General features: G+C 39.6%; 1 protein-coding gene across 3 annotated transcripts in view; it reads right to left on the bottom strand.

Moving 5' to 3' along the window:
- Window positions 1-18,384, bottom strand: part of LOC129398006 (protein eyes shut homolog) — a 573,864-nt gene that overhangs the window by 412,529 nt on the left and 142,951 nt on the right. For all 3 annotated transcript variants that reach the window (XM_063605339.1, XM_055113814.2, XM_055113827.2), the window contains one exon: window positions 12,335-12,449. The gene's annotated coding sequence lies outside the window, so the exon portion shown is untranslated. The remainder of the gene's footprint in view (window positions 1-12,334; window positions 12,450-18,384) is intronic.

The following is an 18,384-nucleotide window of genomic DNA, read 5'->3' as shown; positions in this document are numbered from 1 at the left end:
GCTTGCGGGCCAGGTGGAGTTCCGGGTCAGCTGGACTTCCGGGTGGGCATGGTCTTGGCAGCCCCACACTCGGAGCAGCTGGCCAGCCCTGCTGGCACCCAGCAATGAGGGACTTAGCACCCGGGCCAGTGGCTGCGGAGAGTGAACTGGGTCCCCCAGCAGTGCCAGCCCACCGATGCTGTGCTCGATTTCTCACCGAGCCTTAGCTGCCTTCCCGCGGGGTAGGGCTCGGGACCTGCAGCCCACCATGCCTGAGCCTCCCACCCACTCCATGGGCTCCTGTGTGGCCTGAGCCTCCCCAGCGAGCACCACCCCCTGCTCCACGGCGCCCAGTCCCATCGACCACCCAAGGGCTGAGGAATGCGAGCGCACGGTGCAGGACTGGCAGGCAGCTCCACCTGCAGCCCCGGTGCGGGATCCACTAGGTGAAGCCAGCTGGGCTCCTGAGTCTGGTGGGGACGTGGAGAGTCTTTATATCTAGGTCAGGGATTGTAAACACACCAATCAGCACCCTGTGTCTAGCTCAAGGTTTGTGAGTGCACCAGTCGACACTCTGTATCTAGCTGCTCTGGTGGGGCCTTGGAGAACCTTTATGTCTAGCTCAGGGATTGTAAATACACCAATCAGCACCCTGTGTTTAGCTCAAGGTTTGTGAGATCACCAATCGACACTCTGTAACTAGCTGCTCTGGTGGGGCCTTGGAGAACATTTATGTCTAGCTCAGGGATTGTAAATACACCAATCAGCACCCTGTGTTTAGCTCAAGGTTTGTGAGTGCACCAATCGACACTCCGTATCTAGCTGCTCTGGTGGGGCCTTGGAGAACCTGTGTGTGGAAACTCTGTATCTAACTAATCTAATGGGGATGTGAAGAACCTTTGTATCTAGCTCAGGGATTGTAAACGCACCAATCAGCACCCTGACAAAACAGGCCACTCGGCTCTACCAATCAGCAGGATGTGGGTGGGGCCAGATAAGAGAATAAAAGCAGGCTGCCCAAGCCAGCAATGGCAACCCGCTGGGGTCCCCTTCCACAGTGTGGAAGCTTTGTTCTTTCGCTCTTTGCAATAAATCTTGCTACTGCTCACTCTTTGGGTCCACGCTGCTTTTATGAGCTGTAACACTCACCGCGAAGATCTGCAGCTTCACTCCTGAGCCCAGCAAGACCAGGAGCCCACCGGGAGGAACGAACAACTCCAGACGCACTACCTTAAGAGCTGTAACACTCACCGCGAAGGTCTGCAGCTTCACTTCTGAGCCAGCAAGACCACGAACCCACCAGAAGGAAGAAACTCCGAACACATCTGAACATCAGAAGGGACAGACTCCAGACGCGCCACCTTAAGAGCTGTAACACTCACCGCGAGTGTCCGCGGCTTCATTCTTGAAGTCAGTGAGACCAAGAGCCCACCAATTCCAGACACAGTACTATAGGAAAGAGATGAGCTTGGAAAATAATTCAATGGTTTTCATGCAAAAATATGATGGCATTGTTTAGAATTTTAAGGGTGTGTAGGGTTGAAACACATTTTTAACCACAACCATTAAAAAGCAAAATTGAGAAATAATTTGATCAGCAAAGGTCAATCAAAACTCAGATTCACAGTAAAGTCAAGTGTATGACTATCACACTCACTGTTAAAACTATACAGTAGTTTAAGATGATGCTCAGTCAATCCTTTCAGTTGAACAAATAGTGCAAGGAAATGAGACTGAAGGTAAGCCTGTTCTACAGATTCCTGGCAGGATCAAGGTACCCAAAATTAAATCTAAAGGGAGAGTCATATCATTAAAAGAATAGTATGTTTTATAACCAGAAGTTATCACACACACACAAAAGACTTGAATCTTTAAGGGGGTTATTCTGAAGCTGTCATCACAGGGTTAACAAGAATTCTGGACAGAAATATAGTTACAAGTATGCATTAGTCAGGCTGCAATTTGATTCACTTCCTTGTAACCAAAATCAAAGTCACTAGATATCGACCATTTGCATGTCCATTGTTCTTCTAGGTAGGATATCTGAAGTTAGAATCATAAGACTTTTAAGAATCCTGAATTCCAGCAGAACAGCTGATGCCAACCCGAAAACCCCACATGAGAACTAAATCAGCACGAAAATGCAGTTTCTTCTTCTCCCTGTCTCATGACTGCACCCTGCGCTCTTCAACTAATCAACAATCTCCACACATCAGTCCACTCCAAAACCTTTAAAAACCCTACCCTCAAACTCCTCAAGAAGACAGCCTTCAGGTTTCCTCCTGTCTCTTTTTTGGCGGCCCTACAATTAAACCTCCTTCTCTGCTGCAACCTGATGTCTTGGTGTATTGATTTGTCTTGTGCATAGGGCAATGGGCAATGAACCTTTTGAGGCTATAGTTCCACTAAGTAATCCACCTCTCTGGACTAAAAAATAAAATGACCTCAATATTCTAAAGATGTAAAACAAGCCTATAAAAAAATCCTGCACAGCCTTCAGAGAAGACAAATTCTCAAATTCCCTCTTTAAGTGAAGACAAGAAGGATAATAGAAAGTTAAAGAACTCCCAAAGATCAATCCCATGGATGATGGAGAACAAGGTACAGAACTGGATTGCTAATCCTAGGAAGTGAAATTAGGGTCTAATCAAGGAATACACTTCCAGTGTAAAAGCACCTCATAAATTCCACACAGCTGGATTTCAGAATTGCTGTTGACCAATGACCATTATATCTCCTGTTCTTCCCATGTCAAAATGGTCACTGTGGTTGTCTTGTGTCTGCTTCACTATGTAATATTTGGTAGGGGAAAGGGGATCATTGACACTTAGGTCAATAGGAATCACATCCAGACTTCATTTAGAGACTATCACATTACCTAGATTCATGGATTTTAGTTAGATACTAAGATTGCTTGGGACTTTGTGTTCCCCCCACCTGGGGAAACAGGAGAAACAGGAGAAGTAAACAGTTACACCTTATGGAACATCTTCTCCATTAATATTTCCTTAATAGAGCATTTTTCTGCTTTTTCTATCCAAACTTAGTAGAACTTATATATTTCTCAATGTAAATATTTTGACCAATATTTATCTAAAAAAATTTCAAAAACTCAATAGCAATATTTTAGCAAAAATGGTATATGTGAAAGTCTCAGGTTGCATAACAAATACATTTAACAGAACTTCTAAATCCTATGCAGATATTTTGAAAACTTGCAGAGTATCAACAAAAGAAATACCATTCTTATATGAAGCACATCACAGTGTCATTGTCAGTTAAAATATTCTCTGTGACTTTGTACTTGTGTTGAACATCTTGCCACATTACTTTTTATACTTCTATAGTACTTGTCTAAAATAGTAAAACAAGTCCTCCAAACAATAAAGAAATTTGTATAAAAATTATTGAGAAAAGCTGTATCAATGGAAGAAAACTTACTGAATGCAAAAGAACTGCTTGTTAACAACTGTATTAATTGTTTGGTAGTTAAGAACCAAAGATGTAAGCAATTTATATACTTAGGCAATAGTTCATAATGTGTATTCTTTAATGCATTTTAAAAAGTAATATATTGGTTGTAAATATTTGACTAATGTGTAACTCATTAGGAATATTTTTCATTTAAATTATTAAGAAATAGACTACTTGTTAGTATTTTCACACACAAACCTCTAATTCGCAGGAATAAATTACTGTGATTAATGGGAGACCCCTGTAAAAAAGAGGATCAACCAAGTTTTTGGTGACAATGAAGACAGATGTGACCATTATTTGTGTTGTTGAAAAATATCCTCATTCTCTAGCCCACCTTCTGGACACAAGGTAGTTGCACTTCCTGAATTCTGTCTGGAGGATGGGGCTGGGTGGTGAGTTTCAGTCCGTGAGGTGTGGGTGGAAGAATGCACATCATTTCTGGACCAAAGTACTTAATCCACTATGATATCCTCCAGTGTGTTATTTCCTCCAGCTACTGTGAAAAGTAATATTAGCTTTGGTCCTTGAATGGGGATGGCATATACACCAGATGGGCTATAATGGACACCTAACATGAATGGAAAAAAAAAAAATCCTGTGTTGTTTTCCCTCTTTGGGGCAAGTGGGAGGTGAGTTTTACTTGAAAAATCTAGTCTGATCTCTGTTTCTCTACAACTTCATTATGACTGAACAAGCACAAATACTGTCATCTCTACTCTGATTTACTATAACAGACTTATAATTGATTTTTCTCTTTCATGTTCATAATCTGCAAGTCTTCTTTCCATAGAGGGAGAATAAATTTTTTAACATGCAAATAAGATTGTGTCAGCAGTTCTAATGTGCCTATGGATAATTCGAGTAGAGTATAAGTAAAATTTACTAGTAGGTGCTCCAGGAACAGTGAGGCCAAATTTTAGAAAGTCCATTATTATGGATGTTAGAGTTCCCAAGCATAAAAGAGAATAATGAATGGAAAGAAAGGTTATAATTCAGTTAGTGGCTAAAGTCACTGAATATTTACAATGTGGCAGACACTCTTTAGTTCTCACATCACTCTAATTCTCTTACAACTTCTCCTACTTTATATATGAGGAAATTTAGTGACAGAAAGATTATGGTAAACAATATGTCTTAGGTAACACAATTGTTAACGTAATAGAAGTGGGATTCAAACTTGCCACAGAGCCTAACACTTTTAACTGCCAAAAACCAAAAAAATTCCTGAAAGTTCTATGGACAGAACCAATAAAAATTAGGCAAAATGAGCTCATGAGGAGTTTATGAAAGTGCCTGTTACAATGCTGAATGCAAAGCAACTGCATGCTTTGTACTTATATTCTTATCTGGATGCTTTATAGGTACCAGATTTTCTCTGCTCGTTCATCAGTAGACAGATGAATGTTCCTGATTTCCACTTGACAAGTTAATGCATTTTGGAAGTGTAAATACTCAAATAAAATTCAAAATCAATGTCTAATAAAATTTTTCTGAGCCTGGACTCCACCACTAGACAACGTATGCATGTAAGAAATCCGCACTTATACTCACTAACTCTATAAAGAAAAAAAAATACAAATTTTCTTCTTTTTCCTATAGTATAAAGAGCTCCCTTGGTGCGGGTGAGCATGTTATTATTCATGCTCTATCATATTCCAAATTTCATTTTATGCTACAGGTTAGCATATCAACTACTATCCTCATTTTCCATTGAAAGGTCAGTGTTGCTGTTTGTGTGGTTTTTGAGCAGAAGAAATATGCATTCTGAACAGTGTTATAAATGTATTAGTTATTCCTTAATAACTTATTATGATACTTGGATGACTATAAGAATGTAATATATACCACTAGGTAAGTTATATTTTCTCAAGTAGAAACAAAGAATTGAAAAACTAGAAGATTATCTTATGATACCTAGTTTAACTTCCATGTTCCATAGGTGAAGAAATTGAGTCCCAAGTAAGTTAAATAATTTTCCCTGAATTTCAGAGGATACTAGTAAATAGGGATAAATTGAGGACCATAACTGAGGGCCCTTGAATCTGTGTTCCAAGCTTATGTAATTAATAAAATAAAAGCCTCAATGTTAAACAGCAAATATGTCTATCTACAGAAATTTATTAAATAGTATTTTTAATAGTAAATGAGAAGTCAAAAAGGTTGGCTCATATAAAGATACTATATAAAGTATTTTTCTTGCTACCACAACATAATCATTGCATTGTTAGGGTTGTGTTTTCTCTGAACTATCCATCATAAGATTTATTTTTTGACTTTTGTATATCTAATGCTTTCTCACTTAGATCTTCTAGTAATTCACATCTGAGTTCACTTTGCTCTCACCACTTGTCTAAGAAGGGTTAGGCTACAATGGTAACACTTTACCTTCTTGCAGTGCGCTATATTTCATTTTGTAATTATATGAAAAGACATTGTAAAAAAGAGGAAAGAAAAGCTCAATGTATTTTACAGAATGCATTTTGTGCCAAGTCTGAAGTACCACATACTTGTGAATACCAGAGAGTTTTCAAAGCATTTTCATTTTATTTCACATTATTTCGTTTAATTCTCCCACTAATCTGTAGAGGTAGGCGAGGTAGGTTTTAATGTCTCTGTTTTATAGATGAGAAAACTTGGCATTGGAAGGATAAGTGACTTGCCCAAGTTCACACTGGTATTAAGTGGTGAAGCTGTCCATTATTCAGTGCTTTTCCCTCTACAGTTTACTGAGATAATCAGTGTTGCTTAATAGTAGCTGCCTAGAATACATCTACTATAATTATGAAATACCTACCCTCAAAGCCACAAACTGGCCCTTTTCCAATTTCTCACACTTTTATAGAGCAGGGGTCAGCAAACTAAAGCCCACAGATCAAATTGGAGTCCTTCCTACTTTTGTAAATAAAGTTTATTAAAACACAACCACAGTCATTCATTTACATATTGTCTATGGCTGTTTCCCCGCTGCAATGGCAAAGGTAAGTAGTTGGGAGAAAGGTCACATGGTCCCAAAGTCTTCAGTGCTCTTTGGCCTTTGCCTTGAATGTGCGCTGACCCCTGCTAGAGAATATGAAAAGCTAAAGTATACTTCCAGACTCTTGCAGCTATTCTTTCAGAAACTACAGAAATCTGTAGGTAATCTTTCCAGGAAATGTTTTTAAAATAAGCAGACTTGACTGGCTTGGTTCTTCTTTTCTTTGTCCCTTTCCTATATTTGCTTCTTCCAACCTGTATTGTGAACAACACCTGGGATTGCAGTCGTTACTTTGTATACATGAAGAGACAAACATATGGACAAATGAGGACGGATAGAAAGAAAACAGAGTTAGGGTGCCTAATTACATTTCTGAGCAACCTCTTCAGCCCTGGACTTCGTGGATCTATAAAGGATTCTCTATATATTAAATACACTGTTAGTAGTGTTACTTGATTATAATTTAAAAAAATTATACTGGATGCATTCGAATGTCCTGTCATTTACTGAGTCATAACAATAGTGTTAGCTTCCATGTTAAGGCCACTAAATATTGAATCACTTTAGGATTCAGCATTTTACTCCTTTATCTACACCCACTCCCTTAGCGATCTTATATAACCTCATGAATATACAGTGTTTATGTGATGATTAATCTTAATTCTATCACAAGGCCAGTCATCTATTCAGCTAGCTACTCAGCAACTCTACATGGAAGTTTATCCGTATTTCAAACTTGACTTCTGCAAAACCTGATCCTCTTGAAGATTTCCCCATTCCAGTTAATAGCAATTTAATGTTTCAACGCTTGAGCCAACAACTGTGGAGTCATCCTTGATTTCTCTCTGTCATCTACATTCCATATTTTTAGCAAATCTAGTCATAACCCCATCAAAATATTTCCTGAGGCCCTGCAAGCTGAAGCTTAGTCCTTGTTATACAGGTGAGAAGAATATGTCAGATTGCCAGTGCCTTCCTCTTCTATAACTAAAAGTTCTTTGAGTCTAACATCTGGATAAATTGTGCCCAACATTAAACTTCATTTTTCTTCTGTCTCTATGAAATGCCTCTTATTAAAAATCAATTTGCCTTCATCACAGACAGAAGCCTAGACCACCTGAGATGCCATCTCCTCATATTGGAAACAGCTGTTTAACTGAACCGATCTAGTTTCAGGACTAGTCTGCAGTTCATTTAAGTGCTGTGCTAAAACTGTTGGTAAGGATATCAACATCTTTGTCACATAAGCCTAGGAACACTAACTGGGAACCCCATGAGTAGATGCAGATAACTGCAAAGTGGTTTTATTTTTATTTCCCTTGTGCATAACCCACCTCAATCCCACAACTATGCCTCTTGTCAACAGGAAGAAGCTAGAGTGATCATCAGCCTTTTCCCATCTCTATAGCCAACACCTTAAGAGTAAGGTGCTATGGAACCCAAAGCAGGGTTTAAAACTACCTTTGCAAATTATATCAGGGAGAAAATTATGACAGTAAAAGAGATCTGATTTAACCACCCCGCCCCATCTTGCCTTTCCCTTCAACATTCCTGAGCTTAGGCTAAGCTAACTTTGAGAGACATTTACTTTACATGACTTTTATCTTATTTTGTTATTTTTATAGAGATGAGGTCTCCCTATATTGCCCAGGCTTGTATCAAACTCCTGGATTCAAGCAATCCTCCCACCTTGGCCTCCCAAAGTACAAGGATTACAGGCATGAGCCACAGCACCCATTCAACATAAAATTTAGTTTTAAATGATAATAGGCCTCCCCCAAAACTCAACCACCTTTGTAAATCTAATGAAACATTATCAGGCTAGGGGGAAGAGCTAAGGTGTGGTCTGACCACAAGATATGCAACATCACTATAGTATATTGCCCTTTTGAGATATTTGTTCAGGTTTTTTGCCTGTCTGACACCTGGACCTGATTGCTCCTATGGCTCCACATGGAAGCAACTCAGCTTAAGAGGACAGCTGTGCCCTCCTACAATTTCATCTCTGCCTGAACCAATCAGCAGCAAGTACCCATTACCTGGCCACCCCATCCCTTCCCTCAAACTGTCTTTGAAAAACTGCTAACCTAAAAGCCTGAGATGAGATTGATTTGAGTAACAACCCCATCTTCTGTGTAGTGTGGCAGGCCTTGTGTCAATTAAACTTTCCTTTAGTGCAATGCCATGGTCTTTATTTATGCAGCGGGCAGGAAGAACTGATCAAGCAATTATCCTTCTACTCTTGTCTTATTTGGTCTATTCTCTATACCTCAGTCAGAACGACCCAGTAAAACTGAAAAGAAGACAAGGTCATTTCTCTGCTCAAAATTTTTCAATGATTTGCTGTCTTTCTTAAACAGAAGCCAAAATCTTTGACAACAACCTACAAAATGTTTTGCAGTCAGTCCCACTTCCTCCCCAACCCTACCTTGTTATTTCCATGACCTCAATTCATATTATAGCCTCTTTCATTCATTGTCCTCTGGCTACACTTTTTTGCTTGCTTGTCTTCCTGAACATGCCAAGCATTCTCCTGCCTGGAAGTCTACTCTGGTTATTCTTTGTTTGCATTGCTCTTCACCCAACTAGCTACATGGATATCTCTTCTCTTGCAAATTTCTGCTCAAATTTGATTACCTCAGTGAGCTCTTCCTTGACTATTCTGTATAAAACAGCCAACAATTAACCACTTCCCTTAAGATGACAGCAAGAATGAGGAAAATAAAAATAAAAATAAATAAAAGCATAAAAGATTATCCACTTCTCTTTCCCATTAGTACTTCCTATATTCTCTAATCTTCCATTCTTTGTTTATTTCTATCATTAACGTTTTATTATGATATATAATTTATGTACTATAATATACACTACTCTTAAGTATTTGCTTTTTCTCCTTAACTCATGTCTTCTATGACACTATATACTTTACTTTTATTTATTTAGTTATTTTTTGAGGCAGGATCTCAATTCTGTCACCCAGGCTGCAGTGCAGTGGTGTCATCACAGCTCATCAATGCAGCCTCAACCTCCCAGCCTCAAGCAATCCTCCCACCTCAGCCTCCTGAATAGCTGGGACTACCAGTTTACACCACCACAGTTGGATATGTTGTTTTTTAAAAAAATTTTGTAGCAATGGTGTCCCCCTATGTTGTGCAGGCTGGTCTTTAAGTCCTGGGCTCGAGCGATCCTCCACCTCTGCGTCTAAGATTAAAGGCTAAGCTTAAAGGCATGAGCCAACACACTTGGTCACATTTATTTATTATTTACTACATGTCTTCCTGAATTTAATTTAAAAACGATAAAGGCAGAAATTTTGTTTGTTTTATTTGTAGAGAGCCCACAGATTTTTTAGTAAGTTTCTGGTGAAGTATTTAATATGCATTTTCTCATTTAATCCTCATATTAATGAGTTATTTCCTCCACAGAAAAAAGGAAAAAACTCAAATTTATTATATTTAAAATAATTGGCATTAGTCACATTGCTAGTAACTAGTGATGGAAGTGACGACCAGTGTGGAGCAGCTGCTGCAAGGATGCTGGTTGCACAGCGTGAGACATGGACAGGGTTGCATGTTCTGCAGAGCTGGTGGGAGCCAGGAGCAGGCGAGAGCCCAGACCCCTACTTAGTTGATGAAACAGAAGCCCATGCTCCCTGGCACAGCTGCAGCCACCCAGCTGTGGCTCTGGACTCCAGCATCACTGCACTCTTGGGGGCCCAGGAAGCTCCTTGCCATCGCAGGCTTGAAAGTACCTGCTCCTGCTCCCTGGCCTCTCCCCACTTCCAGCACCCACTCTGGCATGGAGCAAAGTTGTGACCAAGCCTGGGCACTGTTGCAACTCTACCAAGTGTGCGGGCACTCTGGACAGCGCTGACACACCAGCTCCCTGCTGCCTCAGCCTCCTCCAGACTTTGGGCACCAACAAGCACAGGAGGGAGGCTGGCGGGCAGGGTGGGTAGTGAGAGCAGCTCAGCATGGGCCTGCAGCACTCCTCAACACAAACAGCCTGGGCACTGGGGACAGCATATTGATGGTGGCAAGAGGCAGACAGGCCCTTGGGTGGAAAGGGGTGCATCCCAGGTGAAACCCCACCTTCAAGGCAGGGATGGCCTGAAGCCTGGGGGCCGGGTTGTCAGTTCCAGCTGGAGTCCACTACCCAGAGTGAGAACTTACGGTGCTTTTTTCGGGCCTGCCAATGACAGCCCATGGACAAATAAGCGCATATTTTCTTCCTTCTGAGCCCACTGAAACCCTGGACTCAGCCAGACTCGGACATATGTTGAGACCACCAGCTGTGGGAAGGAACTACCCACTTCAGGTCTCCTGGAGTGATAAGGATGACCTGTCTGCAGAAAGGAGCGATCCACTAGGGGTCTCCTCTGAGCTGTTCTGTTGCTCAATAAAGCTCCTCTCCACCTTGCTCACCCTCCAGTTGTCCGCATACCTCATTTTTTTAAGAGGCAGGACAAGAAGTCAAGACCAACTGAACGGTGGGAATGAAAGAGCTGTAACACAAACAGGGCTGAAACTCCCCCCGATCGCCATGCTGTGGGCGATGAAAAGGAGAGAAGAGCTGAAGAGGCCCTTTGGGGACGCCAGACCTAGGGGCTCCCCGAGCCAGGGCCGTGACACCCTCTTTGGGGCTCTGTGGTTCCTGGCGTCTCAAAGCTTCTGGGTGCCACCGCAGTCCCCTCATCCAGACACAGGTGCCCACAGTGGAAGCTGCTTGTGGTACATCTGATCCAGCCACAGCCTTACACAGAGCCCGCACCTGTGCCGGTGCCTGGAGCTGCCCACCACGCTGCAGCAGCCAGCATGCCTGGCTGTGCGCAGTGGGTGGACCCCACGCTCACTTTCTCACATATCCCTTGCCACTCCGTGCCTGGCTTACCCTTGGCCGGCGTGGGATCCTAGCCGGTGGTGCAAGCCAAGCACAGCCTGGCAGGCTGACGGGGCAGAACGAGCCAGTGGGCCCAAGCAAAACTCAGGCAAACGCGCCACTGGCCACAGAGGTTTCCAGCTGGAAAAGCAACACCCTAAGGAACTCAAGACAGCAGTGTTGCCAAGATTTTAATTTAGAAATTGTGAAGTCACACAATACTCTCTTAATTACCATGCTCTATATTATCCTAGCTGCTCTGTAGAAAAAAGTTCAGACAAAACAAATAGTAACATGATTGAAATGGAGATTGGCAGGATACTAGAACAAGCAGATATCAAGCTACTTCAGAACAATATCCTCTTAGTTGCCAAATCTAAGAGAAAAAGCAAATAAGCTCATAATAAAATACAGAGAACAAAAAAGCTGAGAATGTATATTAAGATAATATCAATATGAGAAAATACTACATTTAAAACTAGTTGTCAGTAGAAGGAGGAGTAGAGAAAGGAAGAGAATAGAACTCTATTAAGTCAAGTTTCAGGAAGAATTTTCCAGTCTGAATAAATAAGAAAAGTTATTAGGGAAGTAATAAAGGGTCACTTCTAGAAGAATAAAAACCTGTATATGTTTATCCATTAACTCAAAAAAAAAATTATTCAACCCTTTCATCTTGAAAGAGAAAGAGATGCATTTAATAATGGATTATTTAAATGCATCTCTTTCTCTTTCCAAGGCCCAAATAATGTTATGACAAAGTAACACCAACAATGTGAAAACCCATAGAACTGTGACTACAAAAATTGAGATATTTCAGCACACTTTTAGCAGATCTAAAGTGAATTTAAGAGGTAGGAACCATTTAGTAGAGCCCAAAACGATAAAACCTGAAATTCTCTAGAGTAGGATGTTAATGAATGGTGAAAGATTCTGAATAAGGAAGCAAAAATTGCCATGGAAAGCAGGGAATGAGGCAAGATTATAAAAACACAGAACCTGTTTTTTCCTCAGGACTCTTATCCTTACCTCAAGTACACAGGTTCCGTTGCTGTTTGAGATCAGTGTTTTATTTGCTAAATAAATATGGAGCAGAGGATCCAGACTTGACTCCCCAGGTGTAAGAGAAGAGTGAGGCACAAAGCTGGAAAAAAAGAAATAAGAAAAATTATTTTATCTTTCAGTTTCTTCTCATCATCCCTAAGCTCTCCCACATCTTATGGAGGGATATAATCCCCTCCTTTCAGATTAGCCAGTATCCTGCCTTTAGCTATAGACCTACACTTATTGTCTGTGTAATTACTGAGAGAAATAAGATGGTAATTAACTTTCAAAATGGGCAGTATAGCTGTAACAAAGTCTTTGAAAGCAATTGACATACAAAAATTCTACAAATAAAAGTAAGTGTAAGCTCAAATAATACAATAGTACATTATTTATAGAATAATGCTTTCCCATTCCATTGTATTTTAAACCTATGAACCCAAATGCCATACTGGAAAGAAATGTTAGGGAAATGTCAGCAGTAATTCAGTGGGTCCATGAAAGGGCTTCAACTTGGCAGGAAACCTCTAAAATTATATGCAGGATCATATTTGTATTTTCATAGTGATGGTTTTCATGAGAGTATCTCTAAATGAATTTCAAAAATAATTCTTTCATTAAAAAGAGTTTTTTTTTTCCTTTAGGAAACTTTTTAATACATAGGCTATCCGTGAAATATGTATATGTCTTCAGTTGCTGTTGAAAGCAAGATCAGCTACTCCTCTGTCTGAAAAGTATTTTACTTCATCTTCATTTTTGAAGGGTATTTTCAAGGCATATAGAATTCAAGGTTGGGAGTTTTGCTGTTATTGTTCTTTCTGTGTTGTTCTGGGTTTTTATTTGGCATGTTGAGAATATCATTTTACTGTTTTCTGACTTTTATTGCTGCTATTGACAAGTCACCTTTCAACTTAATATTTTCTCTTGGGCCATTTTTTAAGATTTTTTTATGGTGTATTTGATGAGGTACAGTTTCATTATAATGTTTCTAGTTGTGGATTTATTTTTATTTCTTTTTTCCTGAAATTACTTAGGATCCTTGACTCTATGGATTTCTGTCATTGACCATTTCTGAAAAATTATCAGCCACAATTTTTTTTTTACCCTTGGCTGGTAAAATTTATTATCTGTGCCCTATTTCTTTTTTTCTCCTCTTATGACTTCAGTTGAAATAATGTTACATTTTCTCACTCTGTCCTGTATATACTTTATTCTCTTCCTGTATTTTCCTTTTATTTCTTTGTCTCCCATGCTTGTGGTGTTTTTTACAGTGTAAACTTAGCTTAGCTAGAAATATGTTTTCCATATGTGCTTCCCTATATGCTTCCAGGTTATAGTGGGCCAAAATAGAAGTTTGTACATGATTTGGAAAGTGGAGAGGAAGAAACAGCCATAACCTCTGTTGGTTGTTTTGGTGTTAGGCTGTAAGAACCAGAAGCATCAACGCTCAGAGAAGCAAATTCAAAATTAACCATACTCTTCCCAACTCTGCATTTGTAATATTCACCGGCTAGCACTATTGACCAAGAGTGACCTCAGGCCTACTTCATCTCAGATGCAAAGGCAATACCCTGACACAGATGTCTCCACTAGTTCTCCTTAATGGTCCCATTCTGCAAGTCAGCCATGCCTGGTTTCTGAGATCTCTGGCAAGTTCTAATTTGTCCACCCATACTGGTTCTTCAGAGAGGAGGAGAGCAAAATTTTCTGATCCTCTAACTCACCCACTCTGACCCTTACTTACCCAGTGTCTTGTGTAGTTGTCTAAAGTTTTAGTGCTATAATAAATGTCCTATTCTGTATTACTTACAGTGGTAGTGCTCACATGGTTGAACTTTGTCTGTACTGCGTACTGTTTTACTGCACTCTTTTTAAGAACACTAACTTCACATCCTTGTATATAATTAGCTATGAGGTCTATGCAATGAATTTTTAATTTATTAAATTTTGGAGATCTTTATGTTCTTTATATCCTTTTTTACATCTGTAGCATCACATTTTATTTCCCTGTTTCTGTTGATGTCCTTAACTTTTGTCTTTGACTTCTTTAAGTTAAAAAGCTTAAGAGTTTCTTCTGCCTTGACCTCCTGGGCTCTAGTGGTCTTTCTGGCCTGGAATTAGTCATCTCACAGAGTAATCCATGAAAAGACTTAGAAACAACTGAGCTCAAACCAAAGCTTGGACCAGTTCCTAAGTAATAAATAAGTTCTCCTTGTTTAACATCACACTAGATTGTAAAGTCCTTATAAAAAATAGATTTGCTTATTTTATCCATAACTGAATATATTGGGCCTCGAGGAGTTCTGAGTATCTGAGAGGTACTCAATACATATCTGTTGAATAAAAGCATGGCCAAAAAAGGATAAATTATTTTGTGCTCTCCCTGATGATTTCAATAGGATGTACTTCTGGGTCTATTTATTTTGTTGTTTGTGTTTCGGTGGGTACATGCTTTTGGTGTGTTTTTACTTTATGTACCTGGCTATCTTTGATCGAGCTAAGCATTACACATAATTAATTGTACAATTAAGCATAATTAAGCACTGCATAATTATTTTTAGGAATAATTAGAGGACTGAGATGAAGGAAAGCCTTCATCCAGAGAGGATTTCTGTTTGTTTCAGTCAATGGGGACATTACTTGTCCTCAGTCACATTCAACAATTTGAATACGTTAGATTACTGAAGCCTCCAGACTTTTAAAATTGGGCTACAATTCTTCAAGAAAGCCAATCATTTTATTTTTTTTATTCACCTTTGTCCCAAAGGTGTATTTATTAGGTAGCAACTTATTGTGGGACACTTACCTGTTAGACTCTTCATTTTGTTCTATATTTTTTAACTATAGATATGTCAATACAAATATTCACATTTATGTAACTAACAAATACTTCTATTAGTTCTAGTTTTCCCTTTGATTTCAGTCTAATAATTATTTCTTTTCTTACAAGACCTGCAGTGATTTTAAGAAGATATTTTAAAATATATCTTATGCAGATTTTTAGAAGTTTTTAATAGAATTGTTTGTACAAACAATCCTCCCATTATGGGAAACACTTAGCCTCCAGAAAATAACTTTAAGAATAATTTAGAGAGCTTTGATTAAAAATGTAGATAGGAGGCAGGACTAGCTTGCAGTTCCTGCTTGGACAGACAGAGCAGTGTGTGAAGACTTACATCATAAAATTTTGCTCCAAGAACTACCATAGGAAAATACCAGGAAAGCTGAGAGAATTATCTGACCCTTTGAAGGAACTGGATTGCTACTGCAGGCTCCCTGAGATGCCAAAACACTGTGAGTGTACTTGCTTTCTCAGCAGGGATGCTGGTGGTCTGAGGCAAGTTCTCAGCCCCTGGTCACCAGCTGCCTAAAAATAGACTCAGTGTTGTTGGGGGGACACAGTGGGAGTAAGACTGGCCTTTAGGACTGTGGGCTGTGTGGGAGCAGGGTGAGTCCTGCGACTGCTGACTTTCCCCCACTTCTTTGGTGACCTGTACGACTCAGCAGAGGCAACCTAATACACCTGGGAATATAACTCCATTGGCCTGGGAACCACATTCCCATTCCACACAGCAGCTGCAGCAAGCCCCACCCAAGGAGAGCCTGAACTAAGACATGCCTATCCCTGCTACCACCCAGTGGTCTTTCTCTAACCAATGTAGTTGCCAAAGAAAAAGGACATAATCTCTTGGGAGCTCTATGGCCTTGTCCACTGGCTGAGAAACCTGAATATTTAACCAGACATTCCTAGCGCAAGTTTGCATCCTCCCTATAGTACCACAGCTGATGCACTCTTGAAAGCGCCACCTCCTGCCTGGAGGGCAACCAACACAAAACGAGCGCACTGAACAAAAACACAACCAAAGACCCTCACAGAGTCCACCTCACTCCCCTACTATCTCCACCAGAGCAGGTTACTGGTATCCACAGCTGAAAGACCTGAAGATGAATCACATCAGAGGACTCCCCAGTACCGGCCCAGAGCTCAGTACCTCTGCTTGGTGGCTAGATCCAAAAAAGCGAAAACAATCACTGAAGTTCACCTCTCAAGAATCCCTATCCCTAGGGGGAGGGGGTACAAGAATACCACATCAAGGGAGCACGCGGTGGGACAAAAAATTCTGAACAGCAGCTCTTGAGTCCCAGATCTTCCCTCTGACATAGTCTACCCAATGAGAAGAAAACATAAAAGCAATTCTGGTAACATGACAAAACAAGGTTTTTTAACACCCTTAAAGGATCACACCAGCTCACTAGCAATGGATCCAAACCAAGATGAAATCTCTGAATTGCCAGAAAAAAAATTCAGAAGGTTGATTATTAAGCTAATCAATGAGGCATCAGAGTAAAGTGAAATCCAACTTGAAATCAAAAACATGATACAGGTTATTAAAGAAAAAACCTTCAGTGAAATAGATAGCATAAATAAAAACAATCACAACTTATAGAAAGAAGGATACACTTAGAGAAATCCAAAGTGTACTGGAAAGTCTCAGCAATAGAATAGAACAAGCAAAAGAAAGAACTTCAGAGCTTGAAGACAAGGCTTTCAAATTAACCCAATCCATCAAAGACAAAAAAGTAATAAATAAATGAACAAAGCCTACAAAAAGTTTGGGACTATGTTAAGCATTGAAACCTAAGAATAATTGGTGTTTCCGTGGAAGAAGAGAAATCAAAAAGTTTGGAAAACATACTTGAGGGAATAATCAAAGACAACATCCCCAGCCTTGCTAGAGATCTAGACACCAAATACAAAACACTCAAAGAACACCTGGGAAATTCATCACAAAAAGATCATTGCCTAGGCACATAGTCATTAGGTTATCTGAAGTCAAGACAAAGGAAAGAATCTTAACAGCAGTGAGGCAAAAGCATCACGTAACCTATAAAGAAAAACTTATCAGATTAACAGCAGATTTCTCAGCAGAATCCCTGCAAGCCAGAAGGGATTGGGGGTCCTATTTTTAGCCTCCTTAAACAAAACAATTATCAGCCGAGAATTTTGTATCCACTGAAATAAGCTTTATAAATGAAGGAAAGATACAGTCTTTTCCAGACAAACAAAAGCTGTGAGAATTCGCTGCTACCAAGCCAGCACTACAAGAAACGCTAAAAGGAGCTATAAGACTTCAAAATAAACCAAAATAGAACCTCCTTAAAGCATAAATCTCACAGGACTTATATAACAATAACATAATGAAACAAACAAGGTATTCAGGCAACAAATAGCATGATGAATAGGATAATAATACCTCACATCTCAGTACTAATGTTGAAAATGAACTAATATAGGGACTTTAGCACTCCACTGACAGCACTAGACAGGTCATTAAGATACAAAGTCAACAAAGAAACAATGGACTTAGACTATACCCTACAGCAAATGGATTTAATAGATATTTACAGAACATTCTACCCAACAACTGTAGGATATACATTCTGTTCATCAGCATATGGAACATTCTACAAGATAAACCATATGATAGGCCACAAATAAGTCTCAGTAAATTTAAGAAAATCAAAATTATATAAAGTACTCTCTCAGATCACAGTGGAATAAAACTAGAAATCAACTCCAAAAGGAACCTTCAAAACCATGCAAATACATGGAAATTAAATAAACTGTTCCTGATTGATCAGCAGTCAACAATAAAGTGAAGATGGATATTAAAAACGTTTTGAACTGAATAATAGTGACGCAACCTATCTAACCCTCTGGGATACAGCAAAAGTGGTGCTAAGAGGAATGTTCATAGGATTAAATGCCTATATCAAAAAGTCTAAAAGGGCACAAATAGACAATCTAAGGTCACACCTCATGGAACCAGAGAAACAAGAACCATACAAACTCAAACACAGCAGAAGAAAATAAATAATGAATATAAGATCAGAACGCAATGAAACTGAAACAAAAAAACTACAAAAGATAATGAAACAAAAAGCTAGTTATTTGAAAAGAGAAATAAAATTGATAGGCCATTAGTGAGATTAACCAAGAAAAGAAGAGAGAAGTTTGAAGTATGCTCAATTAG

This window comes from Pan paniscus, chromosome 5 (genome assembly GCF_029289425.2).
Source record: "Pan paniscus chromosome 5, NHGRI_mPanPan1-v2.0_pri, whole genome shotgun sequence".
Lineage (NCBI taxonomy): Eukaryota > Metazoa > Chordata > Mammalia > Primates > Hominidae > Pan > Pan paniscus.
Note: the sequence above shows the minus strand (reverse complement) of the source record. Positions and strands in the feature narration are given on the sequence as shown.